This window comes from Pleurodeles waltl, chromosome 8 (genome assembly GCF_031143425.1).
Source record: "Pleurodeles waltl isolate 20211129_DDA chromosome 8, aPleWal1.hap1.20221129, whole genome shotgun sequence".
In the NCBI taxonomy this organism is placed as follows: domain Eukaryota; kingdom Metazoa; phylum Chordata; class Amphibia; order Caudata; family Salamandridae; genus Pleurodeles; species Pleurodeles waltl.
The window spans coordinates 699,087,676-699,112,285 of record NC_090447.1 but is presented as its reverse complement, the minus strand read 5'-3'; the positions used below and the strand labels follow the sequence as shown (position 1 = coordinate 699,112,285).

The 24,610-nt window shown below is 46.3% G+C and overlaps 1 protein-coding gene across 1 annotated transcript in view; it reads right to left on the bottom strand.

The window, feature by feature from the left end:
- ADGRG7 (adhesion G protein-coupled receptor G7) overlaps positions 1 to 24,610 on the bottom strand; it is a 1,214,738-nt gene that overhangs the window by 543,019 nt on the left and 647,109 nt on the right. The window lies entirely within an intron of this gene.

Here is a 24,610-nt window from a genome sequence, read left to right as displayed (position 1 = left end):
AAGCTACTACAGTACCACTTAGTGTCATATGCACAATATCATAAGAAAACACAATACACAGTTATACTAAAAATAAAGGTATTTTATTTTTATGACAATATGCCAAAGTATCTTAGAGTGTACCCTCAGTGAGAGGATAGGAAATATACACAAGATATATATACACAATAGCAAAAATATGCAGTATAGTCTTAGAAAACAGTGCAAACAATGTATAGTTACAATAGGATGCAATGGGGAAACATAGGGATAGGGGCAACACAAACCATATACTCCAAAAGTGGAATGCGAACCACGAATGGACCCCAAACCTATGTGACCTGGTAGAGGGTCGCTGGGACTATTAGAAAATAGTGAGAGTTAGCAAAATAACCCTCCCCAAGACCCTGAAAAGTGAGTGCAAAGTGCACTAAAGTTCCCCTAAGGACAAAATAGTCGTGTTAGAGGGAAAATGCAAGGAAAACACAAATCAGCAATGCAACAACGATGGATTCCTGACTGAGGGTACCTGTGGAACAAGGGGACCAATTCCAAAAGTCACAAGCAGCTCGGAGATGGGCAGATGCCCAAGAAATGCCAGCGGTTGGTGCAAAGAAGCTCTTACTAGGCTGAAGAACTGTGAATACTGCAGGAACGACAAGGGCTAGAGACTTCCCCTTTGGAGGATGGATTTCCCACGCCTTGGAGAGTCGTGCAGAAGTGTTTTCCCGCCGGATGGACGCCAACAAGCCTTGCTACACGCAAATCGTGCGTTTGGCGTTTTTGGACGCTGCTGGGGCCCAGGAGGGACCAGAAGGTCGCAAATTGGACCTGCAGAGAGAAGGGACGTCGAGCAAGACAAAGAGCCCTCACTGAAGCAGGTAGCACCTGGAGAAGTGCCAGAAACAGGCACTACGAGGATGCGTGAAACGGTGCTCGCCGAAGTTGCACAAAGGAGTCCCACGTCGCCGGAGACCAACTTAGAAAGTCGTGCAATGCAGGTTAGAGTGCCGTGGACCCAGGCTTGGCTGTGCACGAAGGATTTCCGCCGGAAGTGCACAGGGGCCGGAGTAGCTTGCAAAGTCGCGGTTCCCAGCAATGCAGCCCAGCGAGGTGAAGCAAGGACTTACCTCCACCAAACTTGGGCTGAAGAGTCACTGGACTGTGGGGGTCACTTGGACGGTGTCGCTGGATTCGAGGGACCTCGCTCGTCGTGCTGAGAGGAGACCCAAGGGACCGGTAATGCAGCTTTTTAGTGCCTGCGGTTGCAGGGGGAAGATTCCGTCGACCCACGGGAGATTTCTTCGGAGCTTCTGGTGCAGAGAGGAGGCAGACTACCCCCACAGCATGCACAAGCAGGAAAACAGTCGAGAAGGCGGCAGGATCAGCGTTACAGAGTTGCAGTAGTCGTCTTTGCTACTATGTTGCAGGTTTGCAGGCTTCCAGCGCGGTCAGCGGTCGATTCCTTATCAGAAGGTGAAGAGGGAGATGCAGAGGAACTCGGCTGAGCTCATGCATTCGTTATCTGAAGTTTCCCCAGAGACAGAGACCCTAAATAGCCAGAAAAGAGGGTTTGGCTACCTAGGAGAGAGGAAAGGCTACTAACACCTGAAGGAGCCTATCACAAGGAGTCTCTGACGTCACCTGGTGGCACTGGCCACTCAGAGCAGTCCAGTGTGCCAGCAGCACCTCTGTTTCCAAGATGGCAGAGGTCTGGAGCACACTGGAGGAGCTCTGGACACCTCCCAGGGGAGGTGCAGGTCAGGGGAGTGGTCACTCCCCTTTCCTTTGTCCAGTTTCGCGCCAGAGCAGGGGCTAAGGGGTCCCTGAACCGGTGTAGACTGGCTTATGCAGAATTGGGCACATCTGTGCCCAACAAAGCATTTCCAGAGGCTGGGGGAGGCTACTCCTCCCCTGCCTTCACACCATTTTCCAAAGGGAGAGGGTGTCACACCCTCTCTCAGAGGAAGTTCTTTGTTCTGCCATCCTGGGCCAGGCCTGGCTGGACCCCAGGAGGGCAGCTGCCTGTCTGAGGGGTTGGCAGCAGCAGCAGCTGCAGAGAAACCCCAGGAAGGGCAGTCTGGCAGTACCAGGGTCTGTGCTACAGACCACTGGGATCATGGAATTGTACCAACAATGCCAGGATGGCATAGAGGGGGCAATTCCATGATCATAGACATGTTACATGGCCATATTCGGAGTTACCATGGTGAAGCTACATATAGGTAGTGACCTATATGTAGTGCACGCGTGTAATGGTGTCCCCGCACTCACAAAGTTCAGTGAATTGGCTCTGAACAATGTGGGGGCACCTTGGCTAGTGCCAGGGTGCCCTCACACTAAGTAACTTTGCACCTAACCTTTACCAGGTAAAGGTTAGACATATAGGTGACTTATAAGTCACTTAAGTGCAGTGTAAAATGGCTGTAAAATAACGTGGACGTTATTTCACTCAGGCTGCAGTGGCAGGCCTGTGTAAGAATTGTCAGAGCTCCCTATGGGTGGCAAAAGAAATGCTGCAGCCCATAGGGATCTCCTGGAACCCCAATACCCTGGGTACCTCAGTACCATATACTAGGGAATTATAAGGGTGTTCCAGTAAGCCAATGTAAATTGGTAAAAATGGTCACTAGCCTGTCAGTGACAATTTGGAAAGAAACGAGAGAGCATAACCACTGAGGTTCTGATTAGCAGAGCCTCAGTGAGACAGTTAGTCACTACACAGGTAACACATTCAGGCACACTTATGAGCACTGGGGCCCTGGGTTACCAGGGTCCCAGTGACACATACAACTAAAACAACATATATACAGTGAAAAAATGGGGGTAACATGCCAGGCAAGATGGTACTTTCCTACACTCATTCTCATCCTCATCCTCTGCCTCCTCATCTTCACTGTTCACAGGGTCCACTGCTGCCACACGGGCATCTCCAGCCTCCTCCTCCTGCAGAAAAGGCACACAGTGTCTCAAGGCAAGGTTATGCAACATGCAGCATGCAACGATTATCTGGCTGCCCTTCTTGGGTGAGTAGCACAGGGATCCACCTGTTAGATGGAGGCACCAAAACCTGGCCTTCAGGAGGCCAAAGGTATGTTTAATGATACTTCTGGTTCGCTAATGTGCCTCATTGTAACGTTCCTCTGCCATTGTCCTAGGATTTCTCAAAGGGGTCAGCAGCCATGAGAGGTTGGGGTAACCAGAGTCACCTGCAAATATCGAGGGCAACATTTAGCCACACACTATCCCTTACGGCCCACATCATACCCACACACCAACATCCACTGGGTGGGAACCAGGGCTCACCTATTAGCCACACACGGTGCCTCTGTAATTGTCCCATCACATTTGGGATGCTGCTATTCCTCAGGATAAAGGCATCATGCACAGACCCAGGATACTTCGCATTGATGTGGGAGATGTACTGGTCCTCCAGGCACCATCTGGACATTCATTGAATGAAAACTCTTTTGATTTCTGTAGACCTCTTCATTTTGCCGGGGGGGGGGGGGGGCAAATGCAATATGTGTTCCATCAATCGCCCCAATTATGTTGGGGATATGTCCCATTGCATAGAAGTCAGCCTTCACTGTGGCCAAATCATCCCCTTGGGAGAAAACAATGTAGCTGCACATGTGTTTAATCAAGGAAGACAGTACTCTGCTCAGCACTATTGAGAACATTGGCTGTGATATTTCTGCTGCCAAGCCCACTGTCACTTGGAAAGAACCAGTTGCCAGGAAATGGAGCACAGATACGACTTGCACAAGAGGGGGATCCCAGTGGGGTGACGGATAGCAGATATCAGGTCAGGCTCCAATTGGGCACACAGCTCCGTTATTGTGGCCCTGTCAAGTCTGTAGGTGAGGATAATGTGCCTTCCCTCCATTGTTGCCAAGTCCACCAGGGGTCTGTACACGGGGTATGTCTCCATCTCCTAGCCATCCACAGCGGTTGCAATCTAGGGGGCAAAAGAGTGAGGAGGCGGTCATAAACTGTACATTGTAGCCACATCAGTACAATGCATGGTGTTATTTTGAAATATATATGTGCCATTTGTCCAGATTGTACAATTGTGAACTGTGACACAGTTGTAATCCAGGTCCTGCCCCCCCCCCCTTGAAATGGCATCCGCCTGTCCTGTGTGGATGGACAGGTGGAAGTGAGGCAATTCTGCTGACGTTGTGTGCCGTTGCGGGAGGCGGTCGTGGACTGCTGTGCAACGCCTCATTGGATAATATTGGCCCCTATGGGGTACAGTGGCCAATGGTGATGTACGCCGGTGGTGGCGGTATGCACTGCCGCGGATGTCACCGCCATTTTCTATCTCTTCTCTCACTTACTGCCTGACCTTCATCAGGAGAGGACTTACACTGCATGTGCTAGGCCATGTCTGTGCAAATGGCTATGGGAAGGGGTTTGGTGGGCCATGAGTGTAACAGGAAGGACGGTCTGACTAATACCTTTCCCTGTGCGTATTTTCTCTGCAGGTTAGCACCCATCAAAAGAAGGGTATAAGGCCTGCCATTGCCAAGGACGTGCGGACCCTTGGGTCTACGGAAGGCAGAGCACCAACTGTCAGAAATGGGGGAAGGACCTGAGACGCTGGGCACGGAAGACAGCGGAGGCCCAGCTGGGATGGCCTCCCAATGAGGAAGGGATGCCCATCGAACCCTGACCCCCCTGATGGCCCACATACTGGCGGTGGCATATCTGGAGCTGGATGGGCATCACAGCAGACGCAAGGGGGTGAGTACAGTGCCCATCATTACAACCTACGCATGGTAGGGTGTTCTCAGGATGGGGGATGTGTGTCTGTGGGTGCCCTTAGGACAGGCCTGACATCGCAGAGTATGTCCCATGTTGGGCAGGGTTCAGATGTGATATTCCTCCTACCTAGCTTGTAGGCATCCACTACTGGGCAGGGCAGGGCTGTGTGGGTCCCAGGTGTGCTGCAGTTGGCAGTATGTGTCCCTCCCCATGCCCTGGTGACTAGCATTGTTACTGGCAGTGCACTGCATAGTGCGTAGGGCTGTTCACTGTGTGTAAGATTACTGTGTATGCCAACGGTGGTGTTGGTGCAGCCATTGACCAATTGTTTCTTATGTCTCATCCCCCCCTTTTTGTTTTGACATCCTGTCCTTATGTGCATTAGCATCATCTGGCAGAGGAGCAGAGGCACCGGCGACGGAGGGAGCTGCACCCCACAGGACCCAGGAGGCCGAGTCCACCGACGGTGAGGGCACCAGTTGGACGGAGGGCGAGGGGAGCACCACGGCAGAGACTGGAGGGGACAGTTCGGACACAGATACCTCCTCTGATGGAAGCTCCCTGGTAGTGGCTGACACTCTGTGCCCACCCCAGCTACTGGTACAGCCGCCACCCCCGTACCAGCACCGCCCTCCCAGCAGCCCCTCAGCGAGTTGCCAGTGCTCGCTCACCCAGGAGGGTGGGCATCTCCTTTGCCCCAGGCAACTCAGGCCCTGCCCCAGTTAGTCCTGCTGCCCTCAGTGAGGAGGCTACTGACCTCCTGCAATCCATCTCTGTTGGGCAGTCAACCATAGTGAACGCCATCCAGGGGCTGGCATCCAAGATGCAGCAATGCAATGCCTACCTGGAGGGCTTCCACAGTGGATTGGCGGCCCTATAGAGATCGTTTCAGGCTCTGGCTTCCTCTCTGATGGCAACCAGTGTCCCTGTTCCTACCACCCCCTTTCCAACTACCACTTCCCAGTCTCAGTCTCCTCAACCCCAACCCATCCCATGCACACATACAGACTAGCATGCACAGAAATCATCACACAAGAGTGGCACAGACAAACACAGGCCACAAGCACTCACACAAACAACAGAGTAACATACCCAAAAACATCCACTGCCTCCACTGTTTCCCTATCCTCCTCCTCCTCCATCCCAGTCACATCTGCACTCACACCTGCATACACTGCATCAACAGCCACTACCAGATCACCACATCATGCAGCACACACACCTCAGTTACAGACACCTCCACAACATCCATCCATGCCTCCTGTTTGTCCTCTCCCACCCTGTCTGCCCCCTCCTAAGAAACACAAACTCTCTGACTCAGACACCCAACAGCCATCCACCTCACACACGCACACTGTCCATGCACCTGCACCCAAGTCCAGCAGATGTACACCTCGGACAACCACTCCCTCTACCCCCATCCCTCCTCCCACATCCCACCCTAATGTCCCTAAGAAGTTTTTCCTTGCCCAACTTGACTTTCCTCCCTCTCCCCCGTCCTGCCCATAAGAGCAGGGTACCAACGAACCAGACCATCACTTCAACCAAACAGTCTGCCACTGCTCCCACCAAAAAATAAGCTGCTAGCAAAAGGGGCCCCTGAGTGTGACGGCAGCCACTTCTAGTAAGAGCACACCTCCACCTCAGAAAGGGAGGACTAGGGTGGTGAAAACCAGGGGACAGAGGACGGGGACCGTAGAGGCACCTCCTACTCCTGGAGGCAAGGACACAAGTCACATGTCAAGGGCCGAGGGGGCCGGTCACAAGAGGGGACACATGGATCCCCCTCCACCACCAAAGAGTGCCAAGGACACCCCTCCACCACCAAAGAAAGCCACGGTTTCCACTCCACCACCAAAGAAACGCAAGGTTCACACTCCACCACCAAAGAAAGGCAAGGGGCCCCTTCACCAGCAGAGGGCAAGGAGCCCTAACCTCCTGCAGAGGCAGCCAAGGAGACACCTCCTTCAGCAGAGGGCAGGGAGCCCTCACCTCCAGCAGAGGCAGCCAAGGAGACACCTCCACCAGCAGAGGACAAGAAGCCCTCTTCTCCAGCAGAGGGCATGTAGGCCACCCTCCAGGGACTGTTGGGCAAGGAGCCCCCTCCAGAACCAGTGAGCATGCTACCCACTTCAGAGAATGTGGCCTTGCACTCCCCACCCGAGACAATTGGTCAAGGAGCCCCCTCCAGAACCAGTGGACATGTTACCCACATCAGAGACTGTGGCCTTGCACTCCCCACCAGAGAGAATTGGGCAAGGAGCCCCCTTCAGAACAAGTGGGCATGTTACTCACTTCAGAGACTGTGCCTTGCACTCCCCACCAGAGAGAATTGGGCATGGTGCCCCCTCCAGAACCAGTGGGCATGTTACCCACTTTAGCTCAGGTGTCCCCCCACCTCCCCTTCCCCCTGAGGGGCCTGCCCATTTCCAGCATGAAGCCCCTGAATAGTGGAGTCCGGAAGTTGTCAGGAGTCAAGTTGGGCCTTGGACTGTGCCCTGTGGCCATGTGGCCCGTTTGCACTTTGGACTGGCCATTGGCCTAATCTGGACATTGACGCCTGCATTTGCATTTGTTTCACATTATGGTGGCTCCTGTGACATTTGTTTTACTCTGAAGCTGGTTCTGTGTGTGGTGTGTGTGTGAATGGTGTGTGTTGTGAGTGTGTGTGTCACTCTCCTTTTCCTCCCTCCCTCCCTTGTGTGCTTGGCGTCTGTACTCACCGTCATCGTCTTTGTCGGCGTTGGTGTTCCAGGACGGCCATAGCGTAGTATAGCATCAGAAAGAATGGAAATTCTGGTTCCATGGCGGTGGCGGAATCCTCTGTGTCCCTGTTGGTGAGTCTTTTGTTGTCTGTGCAGTGTTTCTGCCAGGCTTTTGATGGTGTTGGTACCTCCCCGGAAATCCTGGTGGTTTGCTATGTCATAATATGGTGGGCGGTACCTTGGCTTCCGCCTGGCTGTTGATGGCTACTGCCGTGGTCAGTGGTGTTAACACCCTGGCTGTTGGTGTGGTACATTGGCTGTCTATGGGAGGTATCACCGCCATGGTCATAGTTTGGAAGTAATTACCGCCAACCTGTTGGCAGTATTATCGCCACTTTAACGGTCACTGCCAATGTTATAATGACCACCTCAGTCATTTACATTTATAGAGCTTATGTTCTAGATTTACTTGTTCTTCCTTATAGGACCACCATATATTTCTGTCCAATAATTTTAATTTAACTAGTTTGTCTGGTGTCCAGTTAAGTAGCTGTATCAAGAAGAGTTTGCTCTGCATGAGCCATGGAATTATTTCATTGTGGAGAGCTTGGTTGCAGATTTTGGACCAAACGTCTACCGAGCGGGCTCCCTTACTACGTCACTGAAATACGTTGTCCATTTAGTCTGGATGGGAGGGGGTGAATTGCTTTTGCTTTTGCTTAAGGTTTTATATATCTTAGAGGCAAGTTGTCCTCTTGAAAGCCAATGAGTACAAAGTGGTTATCAAATCTGCATCATTGAGGTCCTAGTTTGAAAATCCTTGCCTTAATTTCAAAGAAGTAATATAGTCCAGGCCGCGTAGAGAGAATTTTATGTAGAGGTTGGCAAATGTTAGGAGTTGTGAACATATAGATATGTTTTTGGTGAGTTCTATTCCTTTTTGCTGCCCATTGTGGACCAATGGTATAGGAGCTTGGTGTATTTGTGTTTTTGTTACTCCATAGAAACAACAGATTAAACTTCGTAATAATAAAAGGCAGGGTATTATCTACAAATTTTAAAGATGTAGCTATATTGAAAAGCATTTGCTTAAAGGGGTTGAGGACTTGCTGGGATAGATTTGCTATAAGAAAATGAGAGCAAAGGTGCTGCTCAACAAGTAACCAAAAATGTTGTGCATAAGAACTGTCTACAAGCCAGCAGGCTCCTTGAGTAGCAAAGCACGCTGTCAGGTATTTTTTTTGCATGAGATTCCTCTTATTCCAAAGAAATTCAGAGATGTGTGGGATTGACGAATTAGTGGCATACTGGAATGGAAATTAACTAGCAGGGTGCACGTAGTTTTTAGAAATTTCAATCTGCCCCACCACAAAATATGTTGAAGAGACCATGGGAATCAATAGATCTTTAGTCTTATCAATTGATTTTGTTTATTAAAATGTATTGTCTCTATAAGATTGTTACAGAAAAAAGACACCCAGACATTTAGGATGTTTTGATTTCCAATGCAGAGCGAGGCAGTGAGGGTTAGTGAGGAGAACCTAGGTCTTATCTTTATTCAAGAAGTAACCCAAGAATTTGAAGAAATTATGAATGATCTTTATGGTGGCTGGGATAGATGTTTCGGCCTAATCAATAAACATTAATATATTGTCAGTATATGCTGCTGTTTTAAGATGGATATTATAGAAACAGAAACGCTTAATGTCAGCAGAGTTGTTTAAAATATCTTTATAGTATGCTATAGCAGGCTATACCAGCCATTAGAGGCCCGCTCCAGCATTAGTCGAGGGCCTTCATCAAGGGAGCTGGACTTTAAAGGCTTGTATAGCTCAGCTATGAAGGGCTATATGGCTTTTAGAACATTCCACCACTAGAGGGGAGGAATGTTTTAATAAATAAAACAAAAAACAATTCTCTTGCTCCATGGGGCCTTTGTTCACACCTGCTGCTGTGTGAAAAAAACATTGCAATGTTGGATCTCTGGGCTTCTATCAGCCATTAGAAGCCCAGAGCACTCTGTTATTTTTAATGGAGCTCCCAACATTCCAATGTTCTAATATTCATTAAAAAAGATCTATTGCTAAGATAAACAAAAGAGGAGATAGACGAAACCTTGACTGGTGCCGAGTGAGAGGGCAAAGGGTCTGATATGGAGTCAATAATTTTGATTCTCGGGGAAAACTTTATATATAGGGACATGGTCATTCCTATGAATGAGTTACCTCAGTCATATTGGGAGAGGGCCTCCACAAGGTATGGCCAAATAATCTTATCAAATGCTTTTTCATGATCCAAGGCAATAGCGACTGCATATGAAATCGAGAGACTGGCTTTTTCAAGATTATGACAAACGGTCCTGATGTTGTTACTGACAAGTCTACCCTTGACATATCTTGACTAAAAATGTGTATTACTTTAGTAATTAATGGTTCAAGGTGTTTAGCAAGACTTTTTGTATAGATTTTTGCTTTCATATTTGTTTGTGAGATTGGCATTACCTAATAACCCTTCACATAGTTGAGAAATTATAAAGTCCCACTTCTAGTAATGCAATGATCAAAGAGCCGTAAGGTTCTATAGCAGCTGAAGAGTAGGCTGTGCAAGTCTGGTGCTTTACCACAAGGTATGAGTTTAATTGTTCAAAAATCTCTTTTCTATTTAATGTTTATTTAAAGAGAGTGTGTCAGTTTCAGGTTTGTTCTTTATTGAAATGTTTTTTAAAATGTCCAGAAAGGCCTATTTATTGGAGTTTATGGATGGGTTGTAAAGCATGGCGTATAAGTCCCTAAATGCATTCAGGATATTTTTTAGTCTTTGTTTTAACCATTCAGGGTATGAAATTATTATTTTTCTCCAATTTCAGGTAAGAGGTGAGGGATTTCCCTGCTTTATTTTGTTTCTTGTCTTTTTGGTATGAACCCATAGGTCAGCATGTTTGCTGATGATTGTGTTGTATTAGTATTTAAGTCATTTGAGTTTTTCTAAAATCGATGAGACGTTAGAGTGTCCGTAGAGCATTTCTGTGGCTTTGATTTCTGTAGCCTGTGTGTCCAGGGAGCATTTCATTTCTTTATTTTTCCTGTCTATGTGACAGTTGATATAATCTCTGATGGAGCATTGTAGAACATCCCAAAGTGTCGAGGGGAAGATGCTGAGTTTGTGTTTTCATGTAAGAAAAAATAATAATTTCTGTTCTAGATTATGGAGGTCTGATTCGCTTTCTAAAATTTCAATGTTCATTCATCAAAAGCAATTTTAAGGTTGAGGAGGTGCAATTGGAAGAGAAATAGTATAGCAGTGTCAACAGGGATCACAGTAGATTAAATTGAAGAGGTTAGTGCCTCTTAACTAAGTGCATCTACTAACAAATAGTCCATTCACCAGAAACTTTGGTAAGGAGACGCAAAAAATATCAAATAATTCCTGGTAGGATTATGTAGTTTTCCAAATGTCTGCAAGGCCATGGGAGGTACATAAACTGTGCATGATTTAGGATATTTAGGAGGAGTGAATTTAGAAGTGGATTGTACATATAAGATTACATCAATGGGCAAGTTAAAGTTCTCCAAAAGAATGATATAGGCATCCAGCGATAGAAGTGATATTTTTTTAGCCCAATGAGGTAAAGAATTGAGGGACATCACCATTTGGAGCATAGATATTTACGGCGCATAGTTCAGTCCCACTTTTTTGAATCTGGTAAAAAAAAACATCTGCCTTCAAGATCCTGTTCAGTGGTAATTATGGATAGCTCAGACTTTTTTTAAATTAGGGTGATGACTCTGTTTTTCTTTGATATCACAGCAGAATAGGTCAAGTCATTAACCCAGCCCTAGTGCATTTGATAGGACTTCCTTGTAACATATTTTGGTTTCTTGAAGAAATATCTAGTCTTTTTTAAGGTTATTTCAGTAATAGGAGATTTATGTCTTTTTCACAAGGTGATTAAGGCCTTTAAAGAAAAGCAAGAATACCTTCAAGGAGGTCATAGTACGGAAGTTAAGGACTGGTATGTAGAGCCTGGCTGAAGGCATCGCTTGAGTATACTTTTATTCCACAATGTTTGGGTAAGGTAGGGAAAATGCTACAAGGTCAGAGGGGATATGACTGAGAAAGAAAACATTATGTAGCAAAGTGGAAGGGCTAGCTAGAGACTTAGGGGGTGATTCTGAGCTTGGCGGGCGGCGGTAGCCGCCCGCCAAGCGGGAACCGCCAGAAGACCGTACCGCGGTCAAAAGACCGCGGCGGTTATTCTGGGTTTCCCACTGGGCTGGTGGGCGACCGCCGAAAGTCTGCCCGCCAGCCCAGCGGGAAACACCCTTCCCACGAGGACGCCGGCTCAGAATTGAGACGGCGGAGTGGGAAGGTGCGACGGGTGCAGTTGCACCCGTCGCGAATTTCAGTGTCTGCTAGGCAGACACTGAAATTCTTTTTGGGGCCCTCTTACGAGGGCCCCTGCAGTGCCCATGCCATTGGCATGGGCACTGCAGGGGCCCCCAGGGGCCCCGCGGCACCCCCTACCGCCATCCTGTTCCCGGCGGGAGAACCGCCAGGAACAGGATGGCGGTAGGGTGTGTCAGAATCCCCATGGCGGCGGAGCGCGCTCCGTCGCCATGGAGGATTCTCAAGGGCAGCGGAAAGTCGGCGGTACACCACCGACTTTCCGTTTCTGGCCGCGGCTGAACCGCCGCGGTCAGAATGCCCAGCGGTGCACCGCCAGCCTGTTGGCGGTGCTACCGCGGTCGTTCGCCCTGGCGGTTTTTACCGCCAGGGTTAGAATGACCCCCTTAGTTAAGAAAGAACATATCTTAGAAGAAGTTGGGAGGAGAGGTGAGGGAAAAAACTGTCTAAAGATTATAGAGTGAAAACCAAAATCCAAATATTTAGGAGTGAAAAAAAACTGTAAACATTTTGTGAATTTGTAATGCGCATTGACGTATGACACCATCAGAGAATAGAATAACACCTTATAAGACTCAACAAAACCAAATTGTTGTTCTCTGTCTGGTGACATCCTGGCATGGGAGTAGGGTGTGTGTTGTATGCAGAGCGAGAGAATACATCATCTAGGTTGTGTTTTATAGAGAGATTGGAGTGGCACTGTCTGTTGCAACTGAGTTTTCTGATTGTAGATCGGTGTGATGAGACTGCACAATTTGTGACATCAATAACATCCTTATAGATCCCAATCTGCTATATTGGCATCATTGGCTTCCTATAATACTGTGGTCTGTGGGTAATGTGTGGAAGTTGACAGGTAAGGTATTGGCTATGTTAAGGAAAGCATGAGTGAATATATGCGCAGTTAGTGCTGTCCAGTAATGATTATATCCATCCTTTTTCACCTGAGACTGAGATTTATTCTCTAAAAGTTTCAAGGATTGGCATGTTCTGTGACAATCAGAAGTTGATAATTCAAAATAATCTTCAATTTGAAAGGGCCAAAAAACAAGTGCTGTTTTTTTTTCTTTTCTATGTGTTTTCTCCTGAGGGTGAGAAAACTTTTTCTCCTGGTGATTGTCCTTGGCAAAGTCTTACACAAGGGTTATTCTAGCACTGTGCCATGTGACTGATTCAACTTTGCTCACATGAGCTAACATGAGTTCTGAGGGTTGGTGTCTTACGGGCAGAGTTCTTGGTGAGGCTGATTTCTTGAGTTTGAATGTCTGATCATGAATTCTTCTATTACTTGCCGTTAATGGCATTAATCCTACTCCCTCACCTTCCTTCTTAATCAATGAGCCATCCTTCCTAAATGAAAATGCTCCTACCCACTCCTCATCCTGTATGGAAACAAGCCAACCAGACACTCAGTTGCCACATACCGGGAGGGCGGAGGGACTTAGAAGGAAGATGAGGGAGTAGGACTAGGAGTACTGCCATTATCGGTAAGTAATGGGTGCATTACCTCCTGTCCTGTCCCTCCCTCACCTTACCCTTCCTTCTTAACCAATGAGACATAGCAAGTAAAAACAGAAATGGACAACTGAGCCATAAACACCCACTTCAATAGAGTGCCCAGAACATAATCAAAAATACCACTATTCCCACAGAGGACAAAACTCTGTTTCCCAGTCCATTATCCAAATGTCCCAGCTCAGCATTTTGATAGTGCCAAACCAACGTGGAGGGAGCGGATCCAGCCACAGCCCTACAAATCACATAGTGAAAGGCCCCTGCAAGACAGTCACTAGTGCATCCATATTTCACGCAGACTACTCCTGAACATCCAGGGGAGGAACCACACCATAATACACAAATGTTAACAAGACCAGAGAACGCAACCACCAGCTCAAGGTAGCAGTAGACGACCCTACACATCTCATTGCTGGATCAAAAAGCACAAACAATGTGCCCTCATTACAGAACAAAGGTGCCACAAAGAGGTACAACAGCAAATACTGCCACACGTTCTAAACAGTGAAACGTGCACAGCAGAGGATGACTCAAGACAAAATGCCCTCAGGAGCCCCCCAGACATGCATGGAAAAACCAAACTGATGGTACGTGTGAATGAGGGAACCTAAATCAGAACAAAGCTGTCTTGAAACAATTGACAGAAAGGAAACCCACAGGACAAGGCCCCCTCATATCCACAAATGAAAGGAAAGGCTACGAGAAAACAATAAAGAAATGTAAAAATCTTCCAACCAACACCCACAAGGCGTACAAAGGAGCCTCAGTAAGGATGCTGGCAACAGCACAAAACCCCATGAGCAGCTAAGCTTCTCTGTTTTACCCCCATGTCGGCGAAAGCCACTTCCTCAACAACCCCAAAGCAAGGACCGGAAAGACAAGCAGGGATGGAACCACCGGAAGAACCCACTCCCGACTGTCCCACAACAACACCATTAGAGGAAACCAATACGCCTGGGGCCACCTCAGTGCCACCAAAATCACCTGCGCCAACACTCTCCTGATCCTCGCCAGAAAGGAAGGACTAACTGACCAGGCAAGGGATATACAAGGCCCAGAGGACAATGACAAGGCAACCCATTCACTGCCCAGGCCAAAAGACAGAGACCCCACACACAAAATGTCCGCACTTAAGCAGGCTCCAGTGAAGTAAACAGGGCCACCAGAGGAAGACCCCACCGCCACACAAGAAGATTGAACAGACACGGTCGTAGGGAGAAATTCTCAGAGGATGTCACAGCCAAACATAGCAGCCCAGACATTCTCCATCCTCCTGAAAGGACAGAACAGTCAGAGGCAGAACATAAACCTGTGCCCAGCAGAACATATCCCACTCAATCAAGGCCAGGGCCCAGACCCCCCATCTGTGGAGGAAAGCCTTAGCCACCATAATGGCAGTCAAGACCAGCACCGCTTTCCCATTCAGTGCTCGACAATGCACCAAGGCCAGAAGAACAGCTGTCAACTCCTGTCAATCTGAAGACTCCCCAGAGTCCTGAAGACCCTCAAACCTGCTCCAACACCAGCAAAGCCCCCACCCAGAGAGACAGGCATCCATCGGTACAACCACTGGAGATGCTGGAGAGATGGGGATCCCCTAGAGCAGATGCTCTGCCATCAGCCACCACAACTCTGTGGACCAGCACTACCATTGGGAAATGGACCAGAACAATGAGAGCCCCCGTAGACCAAAGGGAGAGAATCCAGTCGGCAAGAACATGCAGGTGAAACCTAGCCCAAGGGACCATGAACACAGGCAATGCCAAAGGACTCCTCACCTGCAACCACTCCACGGCCTGTGGTGCCCCCTATGCCACCAGAATCCGAACCCGATCCTGCAAGCTGACCAGCTGACACACTGACAATGTTCCTGTTAGAAATGGGGTCTTTGGTTGGCAGTCAGCTTATCCCCTGTCCAAGCAAGGACCCTCACTCTAGTCAGGGTAAAGGAGAATCACCCTCAGCTAACCCCCTCTCACCCCCTTGGTAGCTTGACACAAGCAGACAGGCTTAACTTCAGAGTTAGGTGTAAAGCATTTGTACCAACACACACAGTAACTCAGTGAAAACACGACAAAAGGACACAACACAGGTTTAGAAAAATAGGAAATATTTGATCAAAACAAAACAAGTCCAAAATGAAAAAAATCCAACATACACAAGTCAAGTTAATAATTTTAAAAGAAAAATAGTCTTAAATCCTTTTGTAAACAGGTAAAACACTGTTAGCGCTGAAAAGTACCTGGGTAGCGTCAAAATAACATGTACAGGCGAGTGTGCATTGAAAAAGGTAAGCAGTCGGTCGATTTCTCACCCGCAAGCGAGACTGTGCATTGTTTCTCCTCCAGTCGGGTCGGCGTGCGTTGTTTTTTCTCTCTGCAGGAGAACAATGCTTTGAACCGAGCAGCACTCGGGCCCGGGAAGGCGTTGCGTCGTTTTTCCACGCCAAGCAAAGTTTGAGTCGAAAATCCTGCCACACAGTGTCAGCAAAACCACTCTGTGTGGGTTGCGATGTTACCAGCCTTCGTTAGCGGTGTGGCACGTCGTTTCTCCAGCTGCATGCGTCGATCTTCCAGCGGCGCTGCAGGTGGTGTGTTGATTTCAGCCACAGAGCCGCCAGCGCATCGTTTCTTCAGCCACGTCTCGGAGGTTGCATCGGAAATTTCCCTGCACGGCGGTCTGTGCGTGGATTTTCAAGCTTGGTTTGCCAGCTTCACCTGTCAAGGCCCCAGGAACTGGATTTGGTACCATTTGGCAGGGCAGGAGTCTCAGCAGAGAGTCCAGGAGCTGGCAGGGGAAGGCTTTGATGCCCCTGAGACTTCAACAACAGGAGGCAAGCTCAGGACAAGCCCTTGGAGATTTCTTCACAAGCAGGAATGCACAACAAAGTCCAATCTTTGTCCCCTTTCACCAGGCAGAAGCAGCAACTGCAGGATAGCTCCACAAAGCACAGTCAGAGGTGGGTCAGCACTTCTACTCAGCTCTTCAGCTCTTCTCCAGGCACAGGTCCCTCTTGATGTCCAGAAGTGATCTAAAGTCTGTGGTTTTGGGTGCCCTTCTTATACCGATTTTGGCCTTTGAAGCAGGCTTACTTCAAAGGAAAGTCTCTCGTGTTTGTGAAATGCTGCCTTGCCCAGGGCAGGCCCCAGACACACACCAGGGGGTTGGATGCTGCATTCTGTGAGGGCAGGCACAGCGCTCTCAGGTGTGAGCGACCACTCCTCCCCTCGCTCCTATCACAGATGGCTCATCAGGATATGCAGGCTACACCCCAGCTCCCTTTGTGTCACTGTCTAGAGAGAGGTGCAAACAGCCCAACTGTCAAACGGACCCAGATAGAAAATCCACAAACAGGCAGAGTCACAGAATGGTTTAAGCAAGAAAATGCTCACCTTCTAAAAGTGGCATTTTCAAACACACAATCTTGAAATCAACTTTACTAAAAGATGTATTTTTAAATTGTGAGCTCAGAGACCCCAAACTCCAAATGTCTATCCACTCCCAAAGGGAATCTACACTTTAATCATATTTAAAGGCAGCTCCCAAATTAACCTATGAGAGGGATATGCCTTGCAACAGTGAAACCCAAATTTAGCAGTATTTCCCTGTTAGGACAATTAAAACACATTAGTATATGTCCTACCTTAAACATACAGTGCACCCTGCCCATGGGGCTACCTAGGGCCTACCTTAAGGGTGTCTTACATGTAAGAAAAGGGAAGGTTTAGGCCTGGCAATTGGGTACGCTTGCCAAGTTGAATTGGCAGTTTAAAACTTCACACACAGACACTGCAGTGGCAGGTCTGAGCCATGTTTACAGAGCTACTTTAATGGGTGGTACAACCAGTGCTGCCGGCCAACTAGTAGCATTTGATTTACAGGCCCTGGGCACCTCTAGTGCACTGTACTATGGACTTTCCAGTAAATAAAAAATGTCAATCATGGAAATCCAATCAACAATACAATTTACACAGAGAGCATATGCACTTTAGCACTGGTTAGCAGTGGTAAAGTGCTCAGAGTTCTAAAGCCAACAACAAATCAGAGAAAATAGGAGGCAGGAGGCAAAAAGATTGTCGATGACCCTGTAAAAGGAAAAAAGTCCTACAGTTCCTAACCACCAGAGAAGCAGAAAATGTGCCCCCAAGGAACACCATGACCTGTAACAGACCCAAAGAGTACATCTCCCAACATATCAAAAACCTGAGCCCTCATAGGACCTGCAGCACTCATGTCAATGTCACAGGAACCTCCAAATGAGACATGCTTGCATACTGAACCAAGAGAGTGCCGAAAGAGGGGCACACACTGTCAACAACAGAGCAGTACGCACTCTATTGGCGACAAAAATGCAAAAACCCAGCACTCTCAAAACAACGTAATTTATGCATTGTGCTGATATGTTGTGGTCTAACCTTTGGCATTGCAGAGTTCAATCCTGAAAACTTATTTTTAATATGCTTACAAATACTGTTCCTTTGCAATGTATTGATACAGGTTTTCAGAGTGTGTTAGGGTGTGGCCCCTTTCCAGGGCCTTCCAGAGACTTTCCCTGCAACATGCCTGGGCGTGGTTCTGGGCTGGGCCAAGACTCTATAAAAGAGAGCCAGCCCAACTCCCAGTGCTCACTATTCACTGGTCCCGATGCAGAGCAGCAGCTTCTTCCTGAGCTCCTGTCCCGGCGGCCTATTTGGATCTTCCAGTCTTCTGCCCTTCAACCTTCATTGGTGATCATTGTTCCAGGCGGTGAGACAGTGGTTGGACTGTTCCGACACCGTTATTGAGAATTTTCATATTCTTGGTTTAATTCTTAAATGAGGAACAGATTACTTGCGTGCTACCATTTTTTGACATTGGCATGGTGGCTTAAGAATCGGCAAGACGCGCGATTCGTTTTATGGTGTTTAAACATTGTTGTCCATTGTGCGCTACTATTTCTTGACATTTACATGATGTTTTACGAATTGGCAAGACGCGCAACTCGTTTCATGAGGATGTAACTTTGTTATTCATTGCGCGCTACCATTTCTTGACATTTACATGGTGGCTTAAGAATCGGCAAAAGAAACGCGATTTGTTTCATTGTACTTTGATCTTGTTATTTATTGTGAGCTGTTATTTCTTGACATTTACATCGTGCTTTACGAATCGGCAGGAGGCACGATTCGATTAATGATGATTTGACTTTGATATTCATTGCGTGCTACCATTTCTTGGTATTTTACATGGTGACACTCGAATCGTCAAGACGCACAATTCTCTCCTCGAGTTTATTTCATGTTGTTTATTGTATGCCACTATTCTAAGATATTTATTATGTAATATTCGAGTTGACAAGTTTTGTGATTTGTTTCCTGAATCCATATTGTGTTATTCATGGTGCACAATCCTTTTATGGTGTTTACTATATATATATATATATATATATATCTGCAATATGCGCAATTTGTGTTGAAACATTTTAAGAGTACACAGAAGGCCAGAGTTTCTAGAAGCAATATTGTATGGTCCTAGTATACATTCTCAAAACAGGATTTATATGACTGGTTTAAAATTTAGTCAGAATGTTTTTTCTGATTCTCATGTAAAGGAAAGTACTTGAATAAGAAAGTTTTCATTTAATTCATCTTGATTCCCTTACAGGTATCCGGCCATCTTGAAACTTAGTCATTTTAAACTTAACTCTTAGATTGTTCATGTTTTCAGAGTGACTAGGCTTAGAATCATAGTCTTGTATTGATTTCAGGAGATATAATTTTCATATTGTGTGTTCTAACCTTTTTCTTACTACAGGTCTCCTTCCCAGCTGTTCCCTTCCTAATCCCCGCTTCCCCTCTTGAACTCTTTCAGTCTCTGTGATTTATCTATCAGAGTCTTGGAGCTGTTCAGTGGTGGACGTGTTGGGAACGTGCACAGACCCCGAGGATCTGGTGACTCTGACAGAATAGTGAGCCCACAAATTATTATCCTCCTGGCTTGTGTATGTTCTCAGCATGGCCACGCTAGACGAGTTAGTCAAGGCTATCACCCAGCTCCAAGCAGAGGTGGTATCATCCAAAGAATTGACAACTAGCTTAGCAGAGAGAGTGAGTCAGTTGCAAGATAAGGTAGAGAAGAAGGAACAAAGTCCCACAGGTGTGTCTTGGCCAGGTACTTCTTCTCAGGCTTCTGGAAGTAATCCGATTTCCCTAAATGTTCCTTCTGCAATTCCTTTTGCTCCCCCAGAACTTTTTTTCAGGTGACCCTTTGAAAGCGCAATCTTTCCTGGTTCAAGTGGAACTACACTTCACCTGCAGACCAAATACTTTCCCCGATGCCCAGTCCAAAGTAGCTTTCTTGTTATCATATCTGTCTGGGGATGCAGCTACTTGGGCAATTCCTCTTGTGCGTAAAAATAGTCCCTTGTTTAACAACTGGAGAAATTTTGTTCGTGAATTTGAGAGAGTTTTTGATCGTAGAACTGTAACACAGTCAGCAGATCGTGAATTATTAGATTTACGCCAAGGGAATCAAGACCTAGTGTCGTATTTAGCCAACTTTAACCGGCTGGTTGCCGAGACATCCTGGCCTGAAGAAAAACAAGCGGTCTTGTTTTACAAGGGACTCAAAGAGGAACTAAAAGATATCTTAGCGCAAATCAACCCACAACCTACAGACTGTCAAGTATTAATAAATCTTGTCTTGAGACTTGATCATCGTTTAGCAGAACGTAAAGGAACGCGCAAAAAGATTGCAAAATATTCATGGTGCGTTCATGATAACAGAGACTCAAGAACTCCGAAAGAAAGAACGCCGGAACCGATGGAAATTGGAAACATCAGAAGACCTTTGACCAAAGATGAAAAGGACCTACACAGAAAAAATAGACAATGTCTTTATTGTGGGCGAAAAGGTCATTTTGCCAAAGATTGTCCAATCAAACCAAAGAACAAGCAAGGTCCAGTTCAGAAGGTCGCAGCCAATGCACCAGTCGAGTTGGAAAACTAAAACACCCAAGATGCAGAGAAGGGTTGCTCTTGGGTGTCACCGTGGACCCTTCACAATCTAGACATCTTAAACTGGAAATAAGAGTTCAGGTCAAGAAAAAGATCTATTTCAAAAAAGCTCTAGTCGGTTCTGGGGCTACTGGGAACTTTGTTGATGTCCAATTGGTTCGTGCATGGGGGATCACATGTATTGAAAAGAAGACCCCAGAAATCATCAAGGCAGTCGATGGAAAACTCTTGACTGGAGGTCCGGTAACTCTTCAGACTATCCCCTTGTCGATGATTTGTGAAGATAAGAATCAAAGAAAGAAACATAAAGAGAAAATCATCCTTGACGTGATCCATGCTCCCCAATATGGGATTATCCTCGGCTTGCCATGGTTAATTCATCACAATCCGGAGATCAATTGGGCAGAACGAAAAATCGTGTTCTCATCTGCGCTCTGTAACGAACAATGTCTCCAAAAGATTCAAGTACCAAAAGTTTGCAACTCTTACATAGCTACTGCCGCGGAGAAAGAAATTCAGCTGCCCAAACAGTATTCATCTTACAAAGATTTATTTGATGAGATAGGAGCAGAGACTCTACCTCCTCATAGATCTTATGACTGTCAAATTGACCTAGCCCCAGGTGCGATACTTCCCAACTGTCGTGTATATGCTCTGTCAGAACATGAAAATCAACATTTACGAAAATGCCTAGATCAATTTTTGGAGAATGGCTTCATTCGCCCCTCTAAGTCTCCTGCAGCTTCGCCTTTGTTTTTTGTTTCAAAAGCTAATGGAGAACTTCGAACTTGCATCGACTTTAGGGGTTTGAACAAAGTCACCATCAAGAATAAATATCCTTCACCCCTAATTCCAGTCTTATTGGAACAAGTAAAGAGAGCAAAAATCTACACGAAGCTTGACCTACGAGGTGCTTATCATTTGGTCAGAATGAGAGAGGGTGACGAATGGAAAACAGCGTTCAAGACAAGATATGGCCTTTTTGAATACACCGTCATGCCTTTTGGTCTGTGTAATGCTCCAGCAGCATTTCAATTTTTCTTGAATGACGTTCTTAGAGAGTACCTTGACATATTTGCAATAGTCTACATCGATGACATTTTGATCTACTCAGACAATGAAAACGAACATGTCCAACATGTCAAGAAAATTCTTGCAGCCCTTCGAAAACACCGTTTATATTGCAAACTAACCAAGTGTGAGTTTCATGTAACCACAGTTGAGTTTTTAGGGGTTATTCTTAACCCTCAAGGTATGGTGATGGCAGAAAAGAAAGTAAAAGCCATATCTGATTGGCCCACCCCAAAGACTGTTCATGATGTACAATGTTTCCTGGGGTTTGCAAATTTTTACCGGAGGTTCATAAATAATTTTTCCCAGACAGTGGCTCCAATCACTAAGCTACTAAGAACGAAAGAAAGGTTTGTATGGTCCCCAGAAGCTGATCAAGCCTTCTCGACTTTGAAGGAAGCTTTCTCCATTGCCCCAGTCTTGACTCATCCTGATGCAAATCAACCTTTCATAGTGGAAGCTGATACTTCAGATGTAGCAATAGGAGCCGTCTTATCACAAAGAAATAAAGACACTGGTCAACTTCATCCTGTAGCTTATATGTCTCGGAAGTTGAACGAAGCCGAACAGAACTATGTCATTACTGAAAAAGAGCTTCTGGCGATTTGTGACGCCTTTAAAGAAAGGAGACATCATTTGTTGGGTGCCAAATACACTGTCACAGTATATACTGATCATCGTAATCTTCAATTCATGAGTTCTGCCAGACTTTTGACCCCTCGGCAATTACGCTGGATGCTTTTTTTTTGCTGAATTTGATTTTGTAGTAACCTTCCGGCCTGGTGAAGATAATCGCAAGGCTGATGCCTTGTCCCGTCAAGAGTCTACCACGTTGCCTGCATTTCAAGCCTCCAGAGCTATCATTGCCCCTGACAAGGTTCTATTTATCATAAAAACTGAAGATTTCTTTGAAGAAATTCGCAACTCTTTCACTGTTGAAAAAGGGCAAACATGGGCCCAAGCAGATCCCAAAAGGTCAATCAAGCAAGGTTTACCCTTTCATGACGCTCGTTTGTTCGTACCCACTACCAAACTTCGCAAGATAGTGTTTCATTGGTTGCATGTTATACCTACGGCAGGTCACCCAGGTACTCCTAAAACTCTTGAACTGATCCAACGCTATTTTTGGTGGCCTACCCTAACAAAAGATATAAAAGCAATGGTAAACAACTGCGAAGTTTATGCTCGCATTAAAACAAGTCATTCAAAACCAAAAGGGTTGTTACATCCACTTCCAACCCCAAGTCGTCCATGGGAGCACATTTCTTTAGACTTTATTACCGGTCTGCCAGTGGTTCAACAGCATTCAGTAATTCTGGTGGTAGTAGATAGTCTCACGAAATATGGACATTTCATCGCCTGTAAAAAATTGCCCACTTCTAGTGAATTGGCAACTATTTTACTGAACAGAGTGGTTCGTTATCATGGACTGCCAAAGGTTATCCTCTCCGATCGGGGATCACAATTTTCCTCCAATTTCTGGAAGACATGGTGTAAAACACTCCAAGTGACATCTACGCTATCTACTAGTCACCATCCTCAAACAGATGGTCAAACGGAGAGACTAAATCAGACTTTGAAACAATACCTACGTGCCTACGCTGAAAAGGCACTTCATTCTTGGACATCTATGCTCTGGTTAGCTGAGTTAGCTTACAATCCTGACACCTTGCCCATCACAATTCCTCAAGAAAGTTCTCTTATTCCAGCTGTGTCAGAAACCATTCAGCATTTACATCAAACCCAGAAACTGATTCAACAGCATTTAGAAAAAGCCAAACAAAAATATAAAAGGCATTATGACAAGAAACATTGTGAGGGACCGCAATATCAACCAGGTGACAAAGTGTGGCTTTCCACAAAACATTTAGCCTTCAAGAAGAAGCACATGTTTAACCCCAAATTCATAGGTCCTTATACTGTCCTTCAGCAAATCAATCCGGTGACCTATAAACTACAATTGCCTAGATCCTTACGGATTCATCCAGTGTTCCACACTTCCCTCTTGAAAAAGGCAGTCCAAAAGGTCCACCCTCATCCAGCTCCTGTTCTAGTACAAGGAGAAGAAGAATACGAAGTCAAGAAATGTTTGGATTCTAAACTGAGAGGGAGTAATCTATGGTACTTAATCTCATGGAAAGGTTATGGTCCTGAAAGTAACTCATGGGTTTCCGCATCTGATGTTCATGCTCCAGTACTTGTGAGACTCTTTCATCGTCTTAATCCAAGCAAACCAGGCCCTAGAGCACGTCTGGGAGAGGGGAGTACTGTCAACACCAGAGCAGTACGCGCTCTATTGGAGACAAAAATGCAAAAACCCAGCACTCTCAAAACAACGTAATTTATGCATTGTGCTGATATGTTGTGGTTTAACCTTTTGCATTGCAGAGTTCAATCCTGAAAACTTATTTTCAATATGCTTACAAATACTGTTCCTTTGCAATGTATTGCTGCAGGTTTTCAGAGTGTGTTAGGGTGTGGCCCCTTTCCAGGGCCTTCCAGAGACTTTCCCTGCAACATGCCTGGGCGTGGTTCTGGGCTGGGCCAAGACTCTATAAAAGAGAGCCAGCCCAACTCCCAGTGCTCACTATTCAGAGGTCCCGGTGCAGAGCAGCAGCTTCTTCCTGAGCTCCTGTCCCGGCAGCCTATTTGGATCTTCCAGTCTTCTGCCCTTCATCCTTCATTGGTGATCATTGTTCCAGGCGGTAAGACGGTGGTTGGACTGTTCCGACACCGTTATTGAGAATTTTCATATTCTTGGTTTAATTCTTAAATGAGTAACAGATTACTTGCGTGCTACCATTTCTTGACATTGGCATGGTGGCTTAAGAATCAGCAAGACGCGCGATTCGTTTTATGGTGTTTAAACATTGTTTCCATTGCGCGCTACTATTTCTTGACATTTACATGATGTGTTACGAATTGGCAAGACGCGCAACTCGTTTCATGAGGATTTAACTTTGTTGTTCATTGCGCGCTACCATTTCTTGACATTTACATGGTGGCTTAAGAATCGGCAAAAGAAGCGCGATTCGTTTCATTGTACTTTGATCTTGTTATTTATTGTGAGCTGTTATTTCTTGACATTTACATCGTGTTTTACGAATCGGCAAGACACGCGATTCGATTAATGATGATTTGACTTTGATCGTCATTGCATCCTACCATTTC